The sequence below is a fragment of the Amblyomma mixtum genome, chromosome 1 (assembly GCF_055824585.1).
Source record: "Amblyomma mixtum isolate Tamu chromosome 1, ASM5582458v1, whole genome shotgun sequence".
NCBI lineage: Eukaryota > Metazoa > Arthropoda > Arachnida > Ixodida > Ixodidae > Amblyomma > Amblyomma mixtum.
Window position 1 is genome coordinate 90,124,939 of NC_143012.1, and position 6,135 is coordinate 90,131,073.

Below are 6,135 nucleotides of genomic sequence, written 5' to 3' on the forward strand. Positions count from 1 at the left end.
CCTAATGGTACCGCAACGGAAGTCGAAAAATTTTTTGGAACAAATTCTCCTGCGACACGGCGCCCCCGAATTGCTCATCACAGACAGAGGGACGGCATTTACAGCGGAGCTGACGCAAGCCATTTTAAAGTACAGCCAGACAAGCCATCGGAGGACAACTGCCTATCAACCGCAAACCAACGGACTGACAGAGCGTCTGAACAAGACCATCGCAGACATGCTCTCCATGTACATCGACGCCGAACAAAAGACGTGGGACTCTATTCTGCCCTACGTGATCTTCGCCTATAATACTGCCGCCCAGGAGACAACCAGGTTTACTCCATTCCAGCTGGTATACGGCAGGAAGCCCACGACAACACTCGACGCAATGCTCCCGCACGTTTCCGACGAAGACAACCTCGACGTCGCTGCCTACCTTCATCGCGCCGAGGAAGCCCGAAGACTTGCGCGGCTTCGCATTCAAGACCAGCACCACACCGACGCCCGACGCTACAATCTGCGCCGACGAGACACGCATTACAAGCCAGGTGATCGGGTTTGGATATGGACGCCAGTTCGCCGCCGTGGATTGAGCGAAAAGTTGCTGCGACGCTACTTTGGCCCGTACAGGGTTCTCCGCCGCATCGGTGACCTCGACTATGAAGTCATCCCCGACGGCATGACAGCATCTCAGCGACGCCACCCACGCCCGGAAGTCGTACATGTCGTACGCCTGAAGCCATATTGTCACGTTGTAGTGACGGCAGTCCAGTGGTCAGGAAGACACCAGCCAGTCTTGGAAACGAAGCTCTTTATTTGGGCTGACTTGCGCCCGCAAAATAGCTGAATCACTCGGCGGCGGCGTAAGCAACAAACATGCTCGTCGGTCGTCGAACTACGAATGTCCGCCGCTCGCGGCATCGCTCAATTTAAAGCCGGCAAGGAAACTTCCAGATAACAGGTCAAGATCATCTACGGTAATCTGGAAAAACCTAGATGCAGCCTTTCATGGCTGCGAACAATCGAGATTAGTCTGGTCGCTTCTCGCGCCAGGAACAAAAGTGATAACGATCCTTTCCTGCTGCCTTGAGCGTGAACGAACACACACTGCAATGATACGTGGCATTACCCCCCTTACAAAGAAGCATCGTCTCGATGCTTTAAAATGAGAATAAACACGGACAATGAAAACTTCAGTCCTTTAGCGCTCATAATATGGCTTCAGGCGTACGACATGTACGACTTCCGGGCGTGTGCGGCGTCGCTGAGATGCTGTCGTGCCGTCGGGGATGACTTCGTAGTCGAGGTCATCGGTGCGACGGAGAACCTTGTACGGGCCAAAGTAGCGTCGCAGCAACTTTTCACTCAATCCACGGTGGCGAACTGGCGTCCATATCCAAACACGATCACCTGGCTTGTAATGCGTGTCTCGTCGGCGCAGATTGTAGCGTCGGGCGCCGGTGTGCTGCTGGTCTTGAATGCGAAGCCGCGCAAGTCTTCGGGCTTCCTCGGCGCGATGAAGGTAGGCGGCGACATCGAGGTTGTCTTCGTCAGAAACGTGCTGGAGCATTGCGTCGAGTGTTGTCGTGGGCTTCCTGCCGTATACCAGCTGGAATGGGGTAAACCTGGTTGTCTCCTGGACGGCAGTATTGTACGCGAAGATCACGTAGGGCAGAATGGAGTCCCACGTCTTGTGTTCGGCGTCGATGTACATGGAGAGCATGTCTGCGATGGTCTTGTTCAGACGCTCTGTGAGTCCGTTGGTTTGTGGATGATAGGCAGTTGTCCTCCGATGGCTTGTCTGGCTGTAGTTTAAAATGGCTTGCGTCAGCTCCGCTGTAAATGCCGTCTCTCTGTCTGTGATGAGCACTTCGGGGGCGCCGTGTCGCAGGAGAATTTGCTCGACAAAAAATTTTGCGACTTCTGTTGCGGTACCATTAGGCAACGCCTTTGCTTCGACGTATCGGGTCATGTAGTCGGTGGCCACGATGATCCACTTGTTACCTGATGATGAAGTCGGAAAGGGGCCGAGGAGGTCCATTCCTATTTGCTGAAAGGGCTTAGTTGCAGGTGATATGGGGTTGAGGAGTCCGGCTGGTCTAGTCGGAGGCGTTTTGCGTCGCTGACACTCACGGCACGTTTTCACGTAATGGGAAACGTCGGTAGCTAGCCGCGGCCAATAGTACTTCTCCTGGATGCGGTGCAACGTGCGAGCAATCCCGAGATGTCGTGCAGTCGGCTCATCATGACATGCCTGCATAATTTCTTGCCCAAGATTCTTGGGCACGACAAGAAGATGTACTGTCCTGTTGGGCGCGAAGTTCTTCTTCAGGAGGACATTATTGTGAAGGGCGAAGGACGACAGTTGGCGCTTGAACTCCCGGGGAGGCGATGCGGTCTTGCCTTTCAAATAATCAACTAGGCTTTGCAACTCAGGATCCGAGCGCTGCTGCTGCGCGAAACCGCTGGCGCTTACCGGTCCTAGGAAAGCATCGTCGTCTTCTTCTTCCGGTGCTGCGTCTACGGGGGCTCGCGATAGGCAGTCTGCATCGGAATGTTTGCGGCCAGATTTGTAGACTACAGTTATGTCGAATTCTTGAAGACGCAGGCTCCATCGAGCAAGGCGGCCGGAGGGATCTTTCAAATTGGCCAGCCAGCAGAGAGCATGGTGATCGCTCACAACCTTGAATGGTCGTCCGTATAGGTAGGGGCGAAATTTCGACGTGGCCCAAATAATGGCGAGACATTCTTTCTCGGTCGTCCAATAGTTGGCTTCGGCTCTCGACAGTGAACGGCTAGCGTACGCGATAACTTTCTCCTCTCTGCCATTTTTCTGAACGAGGACCGCTCCTAAGCCCACACTGCTTGCATCGGTATGAACTTCGGTTTCGGCGTTTTCATCAAAGTGCCCGAGCACAGGAGGGGACTGTAAGCGGCGCTTCAGCTCGTTGAAAGCTTCCTCTTGCGGCCTTTCCCATTTAAAAGGCACGTCAGCCTTGGTAAGTTGGGTCAAAGGTTCAGCGATGCGCGAAAAGTTCTTGACGAATCGCCGTTAATAAGCGCACAATCCAAGGAATCTGCGTATAGCTTTCTTGTCATTAGGCTGTGGAAACTCTGCGATCGCAGCCGTCTTCTGGGGGTCTGGGCGAACTCCATCCTTGCTTACGACGTGACCTAGGAACAGCAGCTCCTCGTAGGCGAAGTGGCACTTCTCTGGTTGCAGTGTCAGGCCTGAAGACTTGATCGTTTCCAGCACTATCCGAAGCCTTCTGAGGTGGTCTTCAAAGTTTGAGAAGACAACAACGTCATCTAAGTAGACGAGGCAAATCTGCCACTTCAAGCCTGCGAGCACCGTATCCATTACTCGCTGGAACGTCGCTGGTGCAGAGCAGAGGCCGAATGGCATCACCTTGAACTCGAAGAGTCCGTCTGGCGTGATGAACGCAGTCTTCTCGCGATCTCTTTCGTCGACTTCAATTTGCCAGTAGCCGCTCTTCCGGTCCATCGATGAGAAGTACTTAGCGTTGCATAGCCGATCCAGTGTGTCGTCGATGCGGGGGAGGGGGTAGACATCCTTCTTCGTAATGCTGTTCAGGCGGCTGTAATCGACGCAGAAGCGAAGGGTGCCGTCTTTCTTTTTCACTAGGACAACTGGTGCTGCCCAGGGGCTCGTTGATGGCTGGATGACGTCGTCACGTAGCATTTCCTCAACTTGCTTGCGAATAGCTTGGCGTTCTAGCGGCGATACGCGGTAGGGGCTCTGTCGCAGTGGTCGGGCGTGTTCGTCTGTGACAATGCGGTGCTTGGCAAGCTGGGTTCTTCGCACATTCGATGCTGATGAGAAGCAATCGCTGTACTTTTGAAGAAGACTGCGTATTTGTTTTTGTCTGCTCCGTGGTAATGCCGGGTTGATATCAAACGTTGGTTGATGGCCTTGGTTAGATGGTTCTAGGGGTTGGTCGGGTAGGGCACATATGTCTCTGATGTCTGCCAGCTCGTCGAGGAAAGCGATCGTCGTACCTTTGTTTAGATGCCGGTATTCTTCGGTGAAGTTGGTTAGCAGCACCTGGGCTTGGCCATTTCGGATTTGGGCGACTCCCCTTGCGACGCCCAGTCCTCGATCAAGGAGTAACTGGGTGTCCCCTCGACGACGCCTTCGGCAGTTTCGACGTCTCTAGTACCTATGCAGGCGAAGACACTTGATCGGGGCGGCACGCTCAGTACTTCGTCAAGGACGTTTAAGGCAACGCGATGAGTCGCTGTCGTCGCTGCAGATATGGCTTTGTCCGTGGAAAGCTTGATCGACTTGGATCGAAGGTCGATGATCGCCCGATGTTCATTCAGGAAGTCCATTCCTAAAATCACGTCTCGCGAGCATTGCTGTAGGATCAGGAAGGTTGTCGCGTAGGTTCTCCCATTTACAGTAACTCTCGCGGTGCAGCGTCCTGACGGCGTAATCAGGTTACCACCTGCGGTGCGGATCAGCGGGCCATCCCAAGTTGTTGTTACCTTCCTGAGTCGGACAGCGAGTGGCCCACTCATGACGGAGTAGTCAGCTCCGGTGTCCACCAAGGCAGTAACCGCGTGATCGTCGATCATAACTTCAAGGTCACTTGTTCGCGTTTTCGCATTGCACGTTGTCCTCGGTGTACTGTTGGGAACGGGCCCACACAATCCCACCGCTGGAACCAGTGTTAAAGATGGGGCTTCTATCCCACCGCTGGAACCAGAGTTGAAGACGGAGGGGTCCTGGAGATGACTAACTCGTTTAGCCTCGCAGGTACCGGCTCCGAATGACGATGTCGGACTGCGATATCGAGGAAACTGTACAGACGGGTTTATTCTACATATTTACAGATGAGAATCGAATGCCAATGCAATGCGAATCCGATCACACAACAACATCCCGTTAAATACGGTTCGCGTTCCCCAGATCCCTGACCGGGGAACTTGGTTCGAATAACGTTGTCCAATCGGATGGGCCATTGATGACGCTGGCGGTACCACCCACGGCACGGGGCGGTGCTGAAGCTCTCTCGCTCTCTCACAGCTCGGGGGATGAGAAGGGGAAGACAGTCATCAAACACAGATGCGTCACCTTGACCACTGCCGCAAGTGTTCTGTGCGTTGCCTCCGTGGGAAAGCAGAATCCCGCAGTCTCCTCGCAGGTGGTTGAACCTTCTCGAACTCCCCCGCCGGGTGGCCGAAGCACGAGACCCATTCGACACAGCGTCTTTCAATTAGCAGCCTCGCTCAGCGTGACCTTGCGTAGCATCATCCAGTCCGGTGACGCGAAGGCCGACTCGGCCAACGTATACCGCTGTATACAGCTGCTTCTTGTGCATCTCTGCTTCCAGCGTTGTTGCTGCTGTCACAAGTTCTCGCCGCATCTCTGCCTAACGACGACACTCGTCTGACAGTAATTTCTCCCAGGCCCGTGGTAGACAGCATCCTTCGATCGGTTCGGTGATTTGGAGAGCAACAGCCCCGGCCGTCGTCGTCTATGCTTCTGCCGCCGGCGCCAGGCCTCGTCATATCCCTTGCTTTGCGATGAGTCACACCCGGCTCTCAGGACCACGTTGTCCACTCTTAACAGCTCGTCCGCGGCCCGAAAAATCTCGAATGGCCAGCGTTCACGACCGCTGGGCAGGAAGAGATGAGGCCGGAGTCGGGTGGAAGGGCTGGTTTCCAGAAATGGCATCCAAGCTCGAACATTCAACAAAGAATGGCATCAGTGGACTGTTCCACGAGACAGGGCACTGACCCACAAGCAAGCGCTCGGAATCTGCCAAAGACCCACCAGGCTTCCCACAATGACAATAAATGTTTAATAAAACATTACTGAAATTTGGCGTAATTTTGGTGCCAAGAAAGCGCAAACTATCCCATTTGAAATCGCCAAAGACGGACCGCCTGGACCAAGGTCAAAAACAAAAACCCACACACAGCAGGTGGTCCTACCAAGTACTCCTGTCTACAACAGTCGGCTGAATCCATCAGCATTTCCGTGCGGTTTTCCGTTCCTGAAACGCATCGAGAAATTGTTTTTGGAGAGCAGGACTCCGTCTAAGCAAGCGACCATTTTTGGGGGGGACAAAACTGTCATAAGCACGTTTGAGACGATGGTCAGTCTCAAATATGAACTTTGCGCCG